We start from the raw sequence: 18,493 nt of genomic DNA, 5'->3' as shown, positions 1-18,493 counted from the left end.
AAGGCCAGTGAGGCCTGAAACCTAGTGACCACAACCTGTGGGAGCTTACTTTCAGGAAGGCCTGGTAAGGCCTGTAACCTGACAACCACACCATGTGGGGGCTACTTTCAGAAAGGCCTAATGAAGCCTGTAACCTGATCACCCCTGAATGTGGGAGATAGCTCAAGAGGGAAGCGTCTGTCGTAATCCATTGCGACAGCAAGACGCATCTAAAGTGGGACCCAAGGTGAAGACCCGGAGTCTGAACCACATAAAAAAGGGAACAAAGCGTACAGCGCATAACCCTTACCATAAATATGGATTTTAGAAAGTGCACGAAACGAAAGTGCGTGTACTTAGCCATTCTGAGTCCAGGAAGGCCTGGTGAGGCCTGTAACCTGGCAACCACAGCATGTGAGTCACAATGCGTGGGAGCTCACATTCAGGAAGGCCTGATGAGGCCTGCATCCTGACATGTGGAAGCTCACAACCAGTGAGGCCTATACCCTAGCGACCACAGTGAGTGGGAGTTCACATTCAGGAAGGCCTGGAGAGGCCTGTAACCTGACATGTGAAAACTCATAACCAGGAAGGCCTAGGAGGCCTGAAGCCTGGTGACCACTGAATGTGGGAGCTTAATACTCAGGAAGGCGGAGAGGCCTGAAACCTGGTGACCACAGTATGTGGGAACTCACATTCAGGAAGGCTGGATGAGACCTGTAACCTGACATGAGGAAACTCATAACTAGGAAGACCTGCGACCACCATGTGTGGGAGCTCATATTCAGGAAGGCCTAGTAAGGCCTGTAACCTGGCGACCACAGTATGTGGGAGCTCATAACCAGGAAGGCCGGATGAGGCCTGTAACCTGATGACCACAGTATGTGGGAGCTCACATTCAGGAAGGCCGGGTGAGGCCTGCAACCTGACATGTAGAAACCCATCACCAGGAAGGCCGGTGAGGCCTGTAACCTGGCGCCACAGTATGTGGGAGCTCATAACCAGGAAGGCCTGGCGAGGCCTGTAACCTGGCGACCACCGTGTATGGGAGCTCATATTCAGAAAGGCCTGGTGAGGCCTATAACTTGATAACCACAGTATGTGGGAGCTCATATTCAACCACAGTATGTGGGAGCTCATCCTCAGGAAGGCCTGGTGAGGCCTCTGACCTGATAACCACAGTATGTGGGAGCTCATATTCAGGAAGGCCTGGTGAGGCCTCTGACCTGATAACCACAGTCAATTCCTGGGAGCTCACCTCAGGGAGGCCCAAGCGCTGTCCGGTTGCAAAATGGGGACTGTCTGGTCAAGGAGGCCTGATAGGACCTACTACCTGACCAAGAAAAAATCTTTAGATTTACTTTCTTACCCACAACATTTTGCCCCAGACTCTAAAACAGGAGACGTGGTCTGAAAAGAAACAGAAATATGTTAATTTCACATTTTACAAAAAGACCAGAATTACACCTGCTCTTTTTGTTCACTGCTCATCATTTTAATTCCTCAATTAAAATGCAGCCAAAAACACTGGATAACGCGATCTGGATGATAGGCTGAATTACTAAATATCTAACTTCTTAAAAAGTCAGATAATATTCCATCATTTTAATTCATAGAATTAAATTCCGCCATAATCACCAGACAATACTGTTTTAACATTTATACGTTCTCGTAATCTACACACTGCCTCGGCAAGCTCGAGAAACGAGCCCTTAAAATATATTTGGCTTTCATCCCTTGAGAAGAAAGTCACCAGGTGCGAGGTTGAAACATCCGACAGCGCACGGATTTTTTCTTTCTCACGCGCGCCGAGATATTTCTTAATGAACACTGCCAGCACCCTCAGGAACTGACTGTGAACGCCTCGTACCCAAACAGTATTGTTTCACAGATCGCACGCACCACAGCTCAGATGCTGAACCCTCTTCCCTCGAGAAAAGGGTCCGACGAGAGCGGAGCATTTTTAAATGAAAAACGCTCACAGTTTGCACAAGAGGCTCGAGAGCCTCCCGCGCGCTTCAGCGATATTCTCAAAACAGACAAACAGTCCCTGAAGACGAAAAGATGTTGTCATGTGTGCAAGGCTCCCCTTTATACATCCAGGTCGCGCGTTAATCATTCAAGCTGATGATTCACGGGCTGTCGCCGGTCAACATGATTGACGTGAGTTGATATTTGATTTCAGACACCTGTCACGCCTGAGGCGTTCCCCATAGCGTCATTCTGACGTAGTGTAGAGTTCCCTTTCGAAAGGGAACGAGTATTGCAAGTATCTTAACCATAAGAACGTATGAGAAGTACATAGTACTGAGGACGGAGCACTGTCTCACAGAACCAGTAGGTTTAACACGTCGAGTTTGATTAAAAGTCATATTTACTATGAATTAACAAGGAAAAGACGAAACATTTTTTAAATAATAAATGCTTAATCATGTAGCATCTGGACCAATCAGACACACACAAATTATTTTTTATATTTAATGAATAATCCAGCAAACTCACTCACCCAACAAAGGTCTATGAAACTTCCCCCAAAACTAACATCACAAATGAAGCTAACACACTGGCAGAACTCGGTGTCCTGTTACAGGACACATTAAGACTGATAAGAAGTTTTACAACCCCAAAAGGAATTTCCAGAGAGTTGTGACTCTCACTTAATTCTTGCTGAGAAGGAGAAATAAACCCTGTTAATATATTCTATATATAACCACTTGAGAAATGTATAAACATGTATCTCATTTTCCCATCTCATGATTTTCCTTTTATGTGGTTTGGCTTTTGTATTCTTGTAAACTCTATTGGGTTAATGTTTCAGACTTTACATACTATGGTTAACGTCGAGTTCAAATTTTATGAGACATCGCATCGCATCATTACACACCGCAAACCTAGCACTATGTTTTACTTTTATCAATCTTTTTGTATTCAGCTTTTCTCTCTCTAAATGTTATGGAGCTTATAATATGACAAAATGATTTGAATTTGAATTGTGTAAATTTGAATTATTTGCAAGTGTAATCTAACAAAATTGAATTTTAGGTGGTAGTTTAAATAGTTCTGAATTTGATTTTTTTTTAAACGAATATTGAACGTTTGAAATTTAACAAATTGAAATGTTTTTATGGCTGAATTTTATAGACATGTATTTTCAAACAGCTAGTTTTTTTGTTCTGAATTCGTATAGTGCAAATATTCAGTTTAAAAAAATACAGATTCAAGTTTTCAAGATGAAGAAATTCGGAACTTCAAATTCAGTTTTCTAAAATTCAAGTTCAAAAATTCAAGTTCAAAAATTCAGATCTTACAGAAAGTAGGTCACAGGTCATCCACAGGGAAGAGTAAAGGATCTCAGATAAGTCGAACAGAGCATTTTGGCTGCACTGCAGTAGTTTTCTGCCGCAAACGCGGTGGTGGTTCACGAGAATCCGTGTATCTTTCGTTCAGTCGTTTTTTTATTTAATATTAAGAGTAGAAAAATGAGAAAACAGCTTGAGTATTAGATTTCTTCTAATATTCTAGTAATAATAGTCCTGCAGCAGTTGCACGGAGCTTACAAAACGCGTGTAATGCAACTAGGCTACATTTAATTTTCTCATCAAACAACTAGACTAACGAATGGCTCGGCACAACAGAAGAGCCTAGACAGGGCTTTCTCTCTGTGTAGACCAGCAGTTGGTCTGAATTTGCTATAACCTATAGCCTATTTTCTCGACTGTATAGGCTAAGTCACGTTGTATCATGAAACACGCTGTGATTTATTCCAAAGTGACTCATGCATATATAATGCATTTAACGTTAAATAATCTAAATGTTGACTTTCAAAAGTAGGCGCGCCAAGAAGGCTATTCTCTGTATTTTGGTTCATTTTTGGTGAGCGCCAGAAAGATCTAAAGAGACCGAGACGCGCTAAAGCAGCGCATCATGTTGTTTTATTTATTTTTCAATGGCATGATATTTTGTAGTCATTTTTAATGTACACAAATAAAAATATACATTTTACTGTTTCAGATGATGTCATATCATCTGTATGACTAAATAACAGAGTATTAAGTTATTTCCCAGCAGTGGAACAAATCCAAGTGATGGCGCTCGCGCATCGCGCTCTCACACAACATAGTAGGATATCAGTTCTGGCGTTGCTTCATATCGCAGACTGTTCATTATCAAAATGAAACACAGTCAACCAAACATATAAAAAGTTATTCTGCATAATTTAATTGGTCTGTTGTACAATATAAAGGGCAAGCTGTGCCGCACACAGTCCTACTCCAAACATTTCCCTTGCTGTGAAGACGCTGATTTAGCCTATAGCCTACGTGTATTTTGGGACTCGACTGAAGTATGAAGCCTTCTTTATATTAATAGTTAGCATCCACATGTTACATTGCAATGAAAACTTTTGACTGAATGAGAGATGCGCGACCGTTTCGATTTAAATAAATTTGTTTAGGCTTGGCGTTTATAAAGGGCACAAAATAGGCTATTTTTATAGTCTGTAGCCTATATATTATTTTATTATAGCCTAGCCTACATACTTATTTTTCATTCTTGTTGTTTTGTGCATTAATTTGTCATAAGGGAAAGTAAAATAGGCAACACATAGCCTACATGTTAATAGTGTTTATCATGTAAATGTTGTTTTTATTTACAGGTCTTTTACACTATTGCTGAATAGGCTAATATAAAAAATATAAAAATAAATTATGACGCCTTTCTCTCTCAACATGATCCGGTGTGACTTGCACTCATGTGCATGCGACTTATTTTCTGGCAAATACGGTCAGTTAAAAAATGTTGCTGTATTATTACAAAATGCATAGAGTGGAGACCATTTGGGCAAAAAACCCACCCACATTTGGGCTTAATCACTGTTATTATTAGGAAATGTATTTAGGTGTAGACAAAATCAGTTATGTTTATTTATAAATATGAACGTACCTCGCATTTCCCGGACACTAGCCGTTAGTCTACTTCTTGCCTATTTTTTTTAGCTGGCCAGTTCTCAAAATCTGTGTGGAAAAGCTGCGGAGCGAGGAGAGAACGCACAATGGCTTTGCTTTGGAAGTTTTTTTTTTTTTTTTTTTTTTTTGAAAGTTTAGTTGCCAGAGAAAATAACACACCGTTTTGTTTAACATCAATTGATACTCAATATTAATTAAATAAATAAATATAATGTCAGAGAATGCACAAAGCGCATCCTTTTGAGATGTAAATTATAATACATTTTAATAAAACACACAAGGCCTACATCATAAAACTCAGAAGATTATGTATTTTAATATATTATATTATAATACAAATAAAAAGGCGTCATACTTCAGTCGAGTCCCAAAATACACGTATAGGCTAAATCAGCGTCTTTACAGCAAGGGAAATGTTTGGAATAACAAGTAGGACTGTGTGTGGCACAGCTTGCCCTTCATATTGTACAACAGACCAATTAAATTATGCAGAATAACTTTTTATATGTTTGGTTGACTGTGTTTCATTTTGATAATGAACAGTCTGCGATATGAAGCAACGCTAGAACTGATAACCTACTATGTTGTGTGAGAGCGCGATGCGCGAGCGCCATCACTTGGATTTGTTCCACTGCTGGGAAATAACTTAGTCATACAGATGATATGACATCATCCGAAACAGTAAAATGTATATTTTTATTTGTGTACATTAAAAATGACTACAAAATATCATGCCATTGAAAAATAAATAAAACAACATGATGCGCTGCTTTAGCGCGTCTCGGTCTCTTTAGATCTTTCTGGCGCTCACCAAAAATGAACCAAAATACAGAGAATAGCCTTCTTGGCGCGCCTACTTTTGAAAGTCAACATTTAGATTATTTAACGTTAAATGCATTATGTAAGGAATGTATTAAAGAATTTTAATGCACTTCGTAGTAGAGGCAACCACCCTCCGCTTCGCGTCGGGTGGTTCTTCGCCTCTACGTCGTGCATTAAAATCCTTTAATGCATGACTAGCTGTGGATTATCCCGCTTATACCTTGGTTATTTGCCAAGTTAAAAACAAGTTAAAGCTGTAACTGATGTTCACAGTGTAATTTTTTAACAGACGTGTAAAAATGACGGTCATTTTCTTAAGTTACGGCTCGTTAGTTCTAGCACTCCGTCCACTTTAAATAAAGTAGAGCCATCGGATTGCTTTTATTTGAATGAATCATCACATTTATTTAAATTCATTATTAAAAGAGAGAGACAGAGGACTGAAAGAGAAGAGAGAGAGAGAGAGAGAGAGATGCGTGCGCGAGCATCAACTGTAGATGCTGTCTAGACCTATTTCCCAGTATATTTAACTTTTGCAATATATTATCTTTATATTATGTACAATTAATGTATTAAATATATATATATATATATTTAATATATTTAATACATTAATAATATATATATATATATATATATTATATATATATATATATATATATATTAATTATATAACTTATATAATTAAGAAAAGCAGAGCGCATGGCGGAAGACAAAACTTGTAGTCCATTATAACATCTACAAAGACAGCCTTCATGCTTTCAATATGGAACTAGGCAAAGCTAGACAGACTTTCTTCTCAAATATTATAAACAGTAATTTAAACAACACACGCACTCTTTTTGCTACTGTAGAGAGACTGACAAACCCCCCAAGCCAGATTCCCAGTGAAATGCTCTCAGACAGCAAGTGCTGTGAGTTTGCTTCTTTCTTCTCTGAGAAAATCAATAATATCAGAAAGGTGATCAGCACATCCTTGACTTGCGCTGGGGTCAGACAGATCAAACCACCTGAGAAAGTAGTTACTATGTCTGATTTCAAAGAAATTGATGGCAAAATTTTGGAAGAAACCGTACAGCACCTTAAAACATCAACCTGCGCTCTTGACACACTTCCCACATCGTTTTTCAAAAGTGTGTTAAACAGTTTAGAAGCAGATCTTCTAGAAGTGGTAAATGCTTCACTTCTCTCTGGGAGTTTTCCAAACTCCCTAAAAACTGCAGTTGTCAAGCCCCTCCTGAAAAAGAGCAATCTGGATAAGACCATATTAAGCAACTATAGACCAATCTCAAATCTTCCTTTCATAGGTAAGATCATTGAAAAAGTTGTCTTCAATCAGCTGAACAAATTCTTATGCTCGAATGGATACTTTGACAATTTTCAATCTGGTTTCCGACCGCACCACAGCACAGAGACAGCGCTCATAAAGATAATAAACGATATTCGCTTAAATACTGACTCAGGCAAATTATCAGTGCTGGTACTACTCGACCTCAGTGCTGCATTTGACACTGTCGATCACAACATACTTCTGGACAGGCTGGAAAACTGGGTGGGGCTTTCTGGGATAGTCCTAAAATGGTTCAGGTCATACTTAGATGGGAGAGGTTATTATGTGAGTATAGGAGACCATAAGTCTGAGTGGACATCCATGACATGCGGAGTCCCTCAAGGCTCAATTCTTGCGCCACTCCTGTTCAACCTGTATATGCTCCCAATGAGCCAAATAATGAGAAAGAACCAAATCTCTTACCACAGCTATGCAGACGACACACAGCTCTACTTAGCCCTATCGCCCAACGATTATAGCCCCATTGACTCCCTGTGCCAATGCATTGATGAAGTCAACAGTTGGATGTGTCAAAACTTTCTTCAGTTAAACAAAGACAAAACTGAAGTCATTGCGTTTGGAAACAAAGATGAAGTTCTCAAGGTGAACGCATACCTTCACTCTAGGGGTCAAACAACCAAAAATCAAGTCAGGAATCTTGGTGTGACACTAGAGTCAGAGCTTAGTTTCAGTAGTCATGTCAAAGCAATAACTAAATCAGCATACTATCATCTGAAAAATATTGCAAGAATTAGATGCTTTGTTTCCAGACAAGACTTAGAGAAACTTGTGCATGCTTTCATCACCAGCAGGGTGGATTATTGTAATGGACTCCTCACTGGCCTTCCCAAAAAGACCATAAGACAGTTGCAGCTCATACAGAACGCTGCCGCCAGGATTCTGAGCAGAACCAGAAAATATGAACATATCACACCAGTCCTCAGGTCTTTACACTGGCTCCCAGTTAAACTTAGGATTGATTTTAAAGTATTATTACTGGTATATAAATCATTCAATGGCCTAGGACCTCAATACATTGCAGATATGCTCACTGAATATAAACCCAACAGATCACTCAGATCATTAGGATCATATCAGCTTGAAATACCAAGGGTTCACTCTAAGCATGGCGAGTCTGCTTTTAGCTATTATGCCAGCCGCAGCTGGAACCAGCTTCCAGAGGAGATCAGATGTGCTCCTACTGTAGTCACATTCAAATCCAGACTCAAAACACATCTGTTTAACTATGCATTTACTGAATGAGCACTGTGCCAATGTTCGTCCGACTGCTTGTACTGTATTTTATTTTTTATTTTTCTAAACTGTTTTAATTATTCTTATTTCTTTTTATTATTTTAATTTCTTCTATGTAAAGCACTTTGAATTGCCATTGTGTATGAAATGTGCTATATAAATAAACTTGCCTTGCCTTGCCTTGCCTAATTTAATTAATAATTTAAAATGAACTATAATCACACCGTCTGGTGTATTTGATGAAGCTCTGATCTTCTGAGGTGTAGATGAGCTCAGATTCTCACTGATGAATGTCAAATAAACTCATTTCTTACTAAATCTAAGAAGAGACACAAGAGTCTCTTTCTTTATCTGCTTCATTACACATATCTAAACTCTCAATAGCTTCCTGTTTTGAGTATTTTCTCCATTCATGTGGAATCTTACCACTCCCCTCAAATGTTTTACTGTAGTGTTTTTCCTGTGGCCAGTTGCATAAACTGTTAAGACTAGTTCTCTTACGAGAGGTCTCTCGTACTTGCGTAAGATATCTTACGCTAGGGGAAAACCTCTTTTCCTCGAGATATTGAAGCCAAAAATTATCCTTAATTTTGCAATAATGTAAAACGCATTGCAGCAGCATGCAGACATGGGCGAGACAGCTCGCGCGCCCATTGGCTGCTCTGCGGCAACTGCACCAGCCTATCGATAGAGGCTCCTCATGACGTCAGAACCAATGAGGGCGCTTCGCGCCCATTACGTCATGTCCCGCCGAAATCGGGTGGGGCCAGGGCTATAAATACGGCCCAGAGAGGCTGGTTTGGTCAGTTTTTTCATCTCTTCAGCGGGCCTTCGCATCGCTGGATCCTGAGAGGAAGCCGCGCCGTCTGAGTCAAGCACCCAGCGGGATTAGTGCATCTGAAGCTGCTGGTCGACATCTCGCCGCCTTCAGTCGCCGTTTCTGCTGACGCTTTCCGGCGTACATATCCTTTTCTCTGCTACTGTGTTTTGTGTATGTGTGTGTGTTCGCCGCCGCGACACACACTCTCATTGCACTAAAAGAGCCGGGCGTCTTTTTCAAGACGCCCCTTTCCCCCCCCAACCCGCAAAGCTCGCCGGTGCGCCCGCTTGCCTTGCCTGCTTGGAGGATGATACCTTCTCTCTCCCTCTGTTCGAGCCGCGCAAAATGCGCCGTTCACAGGGGAGGCTGGAAGCGGACGGTCGGGGTTAGTTTTTTCTTTACGTACAAGAAAGCTACCCTGCCTCTGCGCCCCATTCACGCGTCAATCACCAGCGAAAGGAGAAAATAGCGTTTTAGTCCCGCCGAGGCTGAACAGACCTGAATTTTTCTCACACATTTCTCAGTTCCCTGATCAGGCGACTGGAAATATAAATATTGCAGCGCCGGCAAGCAAACGCCGAAGAAAACGTGTTGACGCTCTTATATGCTCGTGCATCTGAAAGCCTTTGTGTTCCCCCTTGTGGCTCAGTGGCGGAATCTTGGGTTTTTCACACGAGAGACCGGGGTTCGAATCTCGGTCTAACGGCTGATTAATTATGCCTCCAATGCTTCGCTCTGTCAGTTCCCTGAAAGGCGACTGCAGATGTGCATTTTGCAGCCAGCGAGCGCGTTGTACAACCCGCTCGCCTGCACCCAAACACCGTTTCTATGGTTCCCGTGCGTCACTGGCGAAAGGAGAAAAGAGTGTTAATGTCCCGCTGCGGCCGGGCCGAATTCTATTTCTCATTCCCCTCTGAAGTTCGGGCGACTGGAAATGTCATACTGCAGTGAGCGAGCCTGTTGTAATGCACGCGCCTGCAAACAAACGCCAGCATGTTGACGCTCTCTGTTTCTATGGCAACTTCTCGCTCGTTCAGTTCCAGTAAATGCGACTGTTCCAGTGTATTCTGCAGTAAACAAGTCGGCGACACAGCCCGCTTGCCTGCACACAAACGCCGCTTTACGGCTACCCAGATAAATCCCATAGAGTGTATTTTCTGGTGTTCCGGCCACGGCCGATGGTGTTATGAGTATAAACAAAATGCCCACTGCCCAGTGCTCATTCCTACACAGAAACACAGCCCGTCGCACAGGGCTCGCGCACATGAAATCGACCCAGATCGATTGCGCATTAAATGTGGTAAATGTGCCCACTGCCCAGTGCCCACAAACACTACGTTCTGCATGTCTCAAGGTTTCTGTAAAACGAAACCAACATGCATTCGCTCTGCTCAGGCAGACAATGCTCTCAGTGTTGTAAATGTGCCCGCTATCCCACGCCCACATTCACACATAGACATGACAGGTCTTACGGGACTCGCCCAGCCCTCCCCCTTTCGGTTGACCACCGCAGAGGAGTCGAGCGCGGGCAATCTGCCCGCTGTTATCAGCGCCCCCCCTGCCTCAAATGTCATAAGCGCGACGCTTATGTTGCAGCACACTGAAGCCCCTCTGTCGCTGAGCGACCAGAGCGCGCTTCGCATTCAACCCCTAGCCATTCGTGCAAACGCATGGGCAAGGCTACCCGGGGTTTCGAAGTGGGTGCTAGACATTATAGAAAGAGGCTATTCGCTACAGTTCGGTCGACGCCCGCAACGCAAAGCGGCGCGAATCGATACTACGGTGAAAAAGGAAGTAGCACACCTACTTCGGGCCGAAATAGCGAAGTTACTGAGCAAAGGGGCTATAGAACCCCTATCACAAGCTCAGAGCGAAGGGGGCATGTACAGCAGATATTTTCTGGTACCCAAAAAAAAAAAAAAAAAAAGAGACGGGGGTCTCAGACCCATTTTAGATCTAAGACGACTAAACAAAGCACTTCTGAAACGACGGTTCAGAATGCTCACGACCAAGAAAATCCTCTCGCAAATTTGCCAAGGGGACTGGTTCATGTCGATAGATCTGAAAGACGCTTATTTTCAAATACAAATAGCGTCACGTCACAGGCGATTTTTGAGATTCGCCTTCGAGGGCCAGGCATATCAGTACACAGTCCTGCCATTCGGCCTATCCCTGGCACCTCGCGTATTCACGATGTGCATGGATGCAGCGCTCGCACCCCTCAGGCTCCGAGGCATACGAGTGCTGAATTATTTGGACGATTGGCTGGTTCTAGCTCGATCACAGTCGGAGCTCATAGAACACAGGACCATATTACTCGATCACCTCGAGAATTTAGGTCTCACAGTCAATTGGGCAAAGAGTTCACTGTCTCCCAGTCAGAAAATATCTTTTCTGGGCACAGATCTGGACTCGCTGTCTATGACAGCACAGCTGTCGCCGCAGCGCAGACTAAGTATTCAGCGCATGACAGAGATTTTTCGCCACGGCGCTTTAGTCCCGCTCAAAAAGTTTCAAAGGATGCTGGGTCTCATGGCTTCAGCATCCTCAGTGCTTCAGCTGGGTCTGCTTCGCATGCGCCCGCTGCAGTATTGGTTGAAAGCGCGCGCCACGCAGGGCTTGGATCTCCGGTCTCGCGCGCCTCAAGGTCGATCAGAAATGCGTCGCAGCTCTGAAACCTTGGACAGTGACCGACTGGTACCGGTCAGGTGTAAGCCTGGGGACTTCCTCGAGTGTGAAGGTGGTGTCTACGGACGCCTCAACCTCGGGATGGGGAGCGCTGCTCGAGGGCAGACCGTTATTCGGCCAGTGGTCGGAACGGGAAAAGCTTCTGCATATAAACTGCCTGGAAATGATGGCAGTCGACAACGCGCTGAGGCGCTTTTGTCCCCAGATAAAAAGACACCACGTCTTGGTCCGTTCGGACAACATGTCAGTGGTGGCTTATATAAATCACCAAGGAGGTATCAGATCCAGAATCCTTCACAGGCTGACGGAACGCCTCCTGGTCTGGGCTCAGCACAATCTGCGCTCGCTCAGGGCAGCGCATGTGCCCGGCCATCTGAATGTGGGACCAGACAGACTGTCCAGTAGCAACCTGCCGACAGGAGAATGGTCTTTACATCCACAGACAGTCAAAATGCTATGGAGGACATTTGGCAGAGCGGAAATAGACCTATTTGCGTCTCAAGAGAACGCTCATTGTCAGGAATTCTTCTCCAAGAGCAGGGATGCGCTGGCTCACGTCTGGCCCCGCTGCCCGCTCTATGCGTTTCCCCCTGTCACGCTCCTACCCCAGGTGTTAGAGCGAATCAGGGAGAGCGGATGCCCAGTGCTACTCGTCGCCCCATTTTGGACAAACCAAGTCTGGTTTCCAGTCCTGATGCAGCTGACGAGTACCGCCCCGTGGCCGATACCGGTGAGGAGGGATCTCCTCTCGCAGGCGAACGGCTCGATCTGGCATCCTCGCCCGGAGCTTTGGTCCCTACATGTGTGGGCCATCAACGGGTACCCGTTAACCTCCCAGCGGCTAGAGCAGGCTAGAGCTCCATCTACGAGGTGGCTCTATTCCTCAAAATGGTCTGTGTTCACTAGCTGGTGTACAGCGAGTGGCACTTCACCCTCACGCTGTGGGGTGCCGGAGGTTCTCTCCTTTTTACAAAAGCTTCTGGATAAGGGCAGAACCCCATCCACGCTCAAAGTTTATGTGGCGGCCATAGCAGCGTTCGCTGAACCACCGCTTGGCCAGTCATTAGGAAGGAACGATCTGGTCATTCGCTTCCTTAGAGGAGCTAAGAGGCTGAAGCCTCCCAGACCTCCCTCAGTTCCCGTTTGGGACCTTTCCACGGTTCTGGAAGCCATGAAGGGTGCCCCATTCGAGCCAATACAGTCAATAGACCTGAAACTCTTGTCTTTCAAAACAGTGTTTCTTCTGGCTCTCGCTTCAGTGAAGCGCATAGGGGATTTGCAAGCGCTCTCAGTGAGCGCGACGTGTATGGAGTTTGGGCCGAATGACTCGAGAGTCATACTCAAACCAAAGCACGGATATGTTCCTAAATCCCTCAATACACCGTCTAGGGCACAGGTGATCTCCCTGTCGGCCCTGCCGGTATCTGAAGAGGAAGGGGACGCAGGCTTCCTTTGCCCGGTCAGGGCGTTAAGGGCCTATGTGTCTCGCTCATCTGTTTTCAGACAGACAGAGCAGCTCTTTGTTTTGTTCAGCGGACGTTCTAAGGGACTAGCTGCGTCAAAACAGAGTCTATCCAGATGGATAGTTGATGCTATAGCGCTAGCTTACACATCCAGGGGCCTGCAATGCCCGATAGGTGTCAAAGCGCACTCCACAAGAGGCATGGCCTCGTCGTGGGCTTGGTCCAGTGGGATTGCCTTGCAAGATATCTGTATGGCGGCAGGCTGGGCCTCCCCGTCTACATTTATAAGGTTTTATAACCTCGAGGTTCCCGCTTTGCAAGCTAGGTTGCTCTCGGTTTAATTTTTCAGTATTGCCCGCCCGATGCTATTGGCTCGGGATGCTGAAACTGCTAGAGCGTCGATCACGGATCGTCTGTATACTTCTGTGGGCAGTGCGTAAGTCCCCCATATTTACCAGTCCAGGCCGAGTTCGCCCTGGCTGTGTGGAACACTTGATATAACATGCTCTTATCAGAGCTCCATATTACAGGAATGATGCTATTCTAGCCCCTCTTCCCGGATTCTTTGTGAGTCCCTTGTGATTAGGCACTGTATGAGCCCCGGGCACCTGCCCTTGGGACTTTAGTGTTATGTCTCAAGCACGCACAGCGTTTTACATTGTGTTCCCCTAGCGTAAGATATCTTACGCAAGTACGAGAGACCTCTCGTAAGAGAACGTACTCGGTTACTAACGTAACCTCGGTTCTCTCTAGAAGAGGGAACGAGTACTTGCGTATCTTGCCGTGCATGCGTCATGTTCTGATTCGCTTCAGCGATGAAAAACTGACCAAACCAGCCTCTCTGGGCCGTATTTATAGCCCTGGCCCCACCCGATTTCGGCGGGACATGACGTAATGGGCGCGAAGCGCCCTCATTGGTTCTGACGTCATGAGGAGCCTCTATCGATAGGCTGGTGCAGTTGCCGCAGAGCAGCCAATGGGCGCGCGAGCTGTCTCGCCCATGTCTGCATGCTGCTGCAATGCGTTTTACATTATTGCAAAATTAAGGATAATTTTTGGCTTCAATATCTCGAGGAAAAGAGGTTTTCCCCTAGCGTAAGATATCTTACGCAAGTACTCGTTCCCTCTTCTAGAGAGAACCGAGGTTACGTTAGTAACCGAGTACGTTTTACAAGTTAGTCATCCAATTTTATTCTTTAAGACTGTTAATAACTTTTTAAAGTCAGTAACATAAAAACGTAGATTGGTCTAATTTGACACCGAACAGTAAGACTGATTACCCCTAACCAACTTCTAGTTGATCACACTAGTTCTTAAGACACAGTCTTAACATAATGGCTATGTTTATGCAACTGGCCAGATCTTTCTGGAATCTGCACACAAACCATTTCCAGTCGGCAGTGGCGGATCTACGGGGTGGCAAAGGGTGGCTGCTGCCACCCGTGGGATACAGGACAGTTCAGAGAGATCAGGGCTAATGCTCCAGTCTGCATAATCTCCTCCTGCTCTTCTGTAGTCTCTATTTAAACCTTCCATGTGAATATAATACAACATATAAAAATTGTTAAATTTGAGTTTTTTCCGCTATTTTTGTCTTCCGGGTTTAAAATCTTCATTGTGTCGCACTATAGTAGGGAGACCGGGGACAGTTGCAACACTTTTTGCATTTCTCTCAATTACTCAGAGACTATTTGGACTAGACCAACCAAATTTGTATATATTAAACTTGCATCTGTCTGCTAATTACCCATACCATTTAAAGATGATTATATATGACATATCATTCACAGTATTTATTTGAATGGAAGAAGTCAGATGTTGCAACTGACCCCGACCCAGGGACGGTTGCAACATGTTAAAAATACCTTAATTAACTTAAGCTTTTTGTCTCAATGAGCAAAGAATTCTGAAAATATTAACTGTTTTAGGCCTACTATAATATTATAGTATTATTTATTTCAATAATATTATTGTAGCCTATTATTTATTTATTTAGTCATATTTATCAAATAACAGTTGAGTTTTGTTTGTTCATGTGTAGAACATAGGCCTACATAGATTCAGTGTGCAGGTGTTACAGATGCTATTCAATCTCTCCATATTTCAGTGTCAGACAGGAAGAATTGAGCAATTTGCAATGTAACAAACTTTTATTAAACATGCAATTTATAACATGTTGCAACCGTCCCCGACCCTATCAGCCATGACAGAACATCATACGCCTGCTAGACACACTGACTTTGACACATGCTAACCATGTCACTTAGAAGTCAACAAAACAATAATTCAAACGAAGTAATTTTTTATTAATTCATACAAAATGTCAGGACAGTATGACAAAAATATATCTCATGAAAAAATTTACTTTCATACCTCCAAAACACATTTTGTTCAATAAATGCAGCAGCAGATGTTCAATATGTCTACTGTCTTGGTTGGGTGGAGGGTCTAACTGTGCATGTGCAGTATGAGTGTCATCACTCTAGCTTGAATCTGATTGGAGAAAAATGACATGTTGCAACCAGAGCCATAGAGAGAGAGAGTTGCGACACTCCCATAGACCTCCGTTGTAAATAATGGCGGCGCTTTTAACCGCCTACTTCCGGGATATGGAGATCGGAATAGTTCCAAACACTGTCATTTGGGCGTTGGACACCATTCACTTACATTGCTGCGCGTTGAGTTGTTCCAGAGTTAAGTTGCCGAAATATCGACCTCTTTTGAATTGTCAACTGTCTATATTGTATCAGAGGCCCTTTGCGATGCTTATACTGGTCTTCATTTGTACATGCACAGCGTAATTATTTATATTTTATGTTGGTTGTTTCAACCAATTTTCAAGCACTGCCTGCTAGCTAACGTTAGTTAGCTAGCGCGACTTCGTCAGCTAAGAGTTCGGTAATGAATCGCTACCACCTTTATAGCAACTTTTATTTAATTTAATTTTTTGGGATATACTAACTTTTCATTATGTTATTATTGTCATGAGTGAAGCGGCTTGTGAGAACAATGCTGGACCTTTAGGATTGTTATGGCCATCACCAGTCCTGTCTGTTTCATGGATCACCTGCCCCTGGTTTTTGTTTTTCTTGTTCACACACACAAGCACACATTTTTGTTGTCTGTCATTGTTTAATAAAAAATATTTTATTTGAAAACCCATTTGTATCAGCCATGCTTAAATTCGTTTTTAATCTGTTATAGTTTTGATAATGTGTATGGCCTTAATCTTAAAATAATATTCTTAGTCTTAACATGATCATGTTTCACGTTGTGGTCCTGGGGGTGGCCACTTTCATCAGATGAAGTGAGCTAGCTTCTAAGCGAATTCTGAACGGACCGCCACGGCAGACCTCTTTGCGTGATCACGAAGGTAGGCTAATGGCTGAATCAAAATTTATAAGCAAAATCACGGGAATCAATAGCCTAATACAGCCCAGTTGTGCTAAAATAAATATCATGAGACGTCCATCATCAGATGAATGATATGGAAAAGTTAAGTTAGAGCCGCTAAAGCCAGTGCTACTACCCATGCGAACATGAACACTAAGCTTTTCCCTCCAAAAATATAGCCTAAAACTTATCTCCAAATGCAAAACTGACATTAACAAAATGCAATAACAGCTGAAAAAGTACTTGGGTGTGTGTTTTATTTTATATTTACCGTTCAATAATGCAATCGCTGCTGTCTGTCCCATAGAAGAACATGACAGCCAGCGTACGTTTTGGAACTATTGGGGCTTACATGAACCACGTGACAGCCATAGCGGCGACATCAAAGAGTGTCGCAACTCTCTCTCTCTATGGCTCTGGTTGCAACCATCCCCTGTTGCAACTGTCCCCGGTCTCCCCTACTTTGATGACTCATCGGTGTCTCATAATTATTCATGTAAATGAGTTTTCTAATCCAATGAGAAGACACTTTCTCTTAATTATTTATGACACCACTCGGATCTTTCCAATGACAGACATGTCAAACTGTGATATCGCGTAGTAGAAGATGAGAGAGGCAATCATGGGACGCGCGTGCTGCAAAAGTTCCAGTGCATCTTTCCCTGCGATGCTGCCAGGGCTGCTGTGGGCTGTTGGTTGGCCATCAACCACGGACACATCTAAACTATGTGTGTGTAGCAACCACTCAACTGGAGAATGGTGGACTTCGGCCTTGTACACCAATGCAGGTTGCGTCATGCGAGTGATGCGGTCCCGAAGACTTTTCTATCGCTTCAGAGGTGTGTGTGTGTGTGTGTGTGTGTGTGTGTGTGTGTGTTTAAAATGTAACCCTGACCGTTTTACTTGCCTTTTGTTAAATAAACACTCGTTATCAGAGGTGGGTAGTAACGAAGTACATTTACTTCGTTACATTTACTTGAGTATTTTTTTGGAAAAATTGTACTTTTAAGAGTAGATTTGAATGTGAGTAGGCTACTTATTACTTTTACTCGAGTACATTTCTAATGAAAAAACTGTACTTTTACTTCGTTATGTTGTGCGACGTCCTTCTCGTTACTTTGTTTTGATGCAATGTGTTGTTAAATGCGTAGTTTATTCCAAGCGCGATGTATCTTTTTTTCTGGGCTTGAGCGATGCTCAATTCACAAATGAATCATTCTTTTGAGTCGATTCTGTTCAAAGACTTCATCAAACAAGTTGGCAGATCTGTCTAAATCGGTTCGCGAATCAGTTTGAATGATTCAGTTCCTGATTCTGTTCAGTTTCCTGCACGCACTGAATCATCTGAAGCGATTGCAATTCACACTGGACTCGGAGTCGTAACAGGAAGATTTAAGAACATCAAGAGCGTTAGATGAAGTGGTAGTGGACCTACAGTAGGCCTACAGTCAAGTGAGAGCAAATCTTCAAATGCATCATATATTTGCCAGCGATGAAGATCTTTATTAGTTGAACATCTTCGTAAGCTGTCTGTGAATGAATGATTCCACAGACAGACGATACATTCGATTTCATTTCACTCAGGTAATACATTTTACAACCAAACAGATTATTATGCCATGATAGCACTACTAGAAAGGATGACATTACCCGTTTTTTGGACATAATACATTAATTTCTACATTAAATAAGCTACCATTGTTCACAGTTTATGAACACCCGCCATCCTGCGGTAGTTTGTGTGTACTGTTGCGCAGTGGCGCGCGAACTCGACTTGAAA

At 43.3% G+C, this 18,493-nt stretch overlaps 1 long non-coding RNA gene across 1 annotated transcript; it reads right to left on the bottom strand.

Moving 5' to 3' along the window:
* Positions 1 to 402: 402 nt before the first annotated feature.
* On the bottom strand, positions 403 to 1,663 carry LOC309503555. The gene is made up of 2 exons (XR_014207724.1): positions 1,349 to 1,663; positions 403 to 620 (listed from the first exon to the last, which is right to left on the bottom strand). It is a non-coding gene; the product is annotated as an uncharacterized lncRNA (long non-coding RNA).
* Between the last annotated feature and the right edge of the window lie 16,830 nt (positions 1,664 to 18,493).

Source organism: Leuciscus leuciscus (assembly GCF_965113295.1).
Source record: "Leuciscus leuciscus genome assembly, chromosome: 7".
NCBI classification, from domain to species: domain Eukaryota; kingdom Metazoa; phylum Chordata; class Actinopteri; order Cypriniformes; family Leuciscidae; genus Leuciscus; species Leuciscus leuciscus.
Note: the sequence above shows the minus strand (reverse complement) of the source record. Positions and strands in the feature narration are given on the sequence as shown.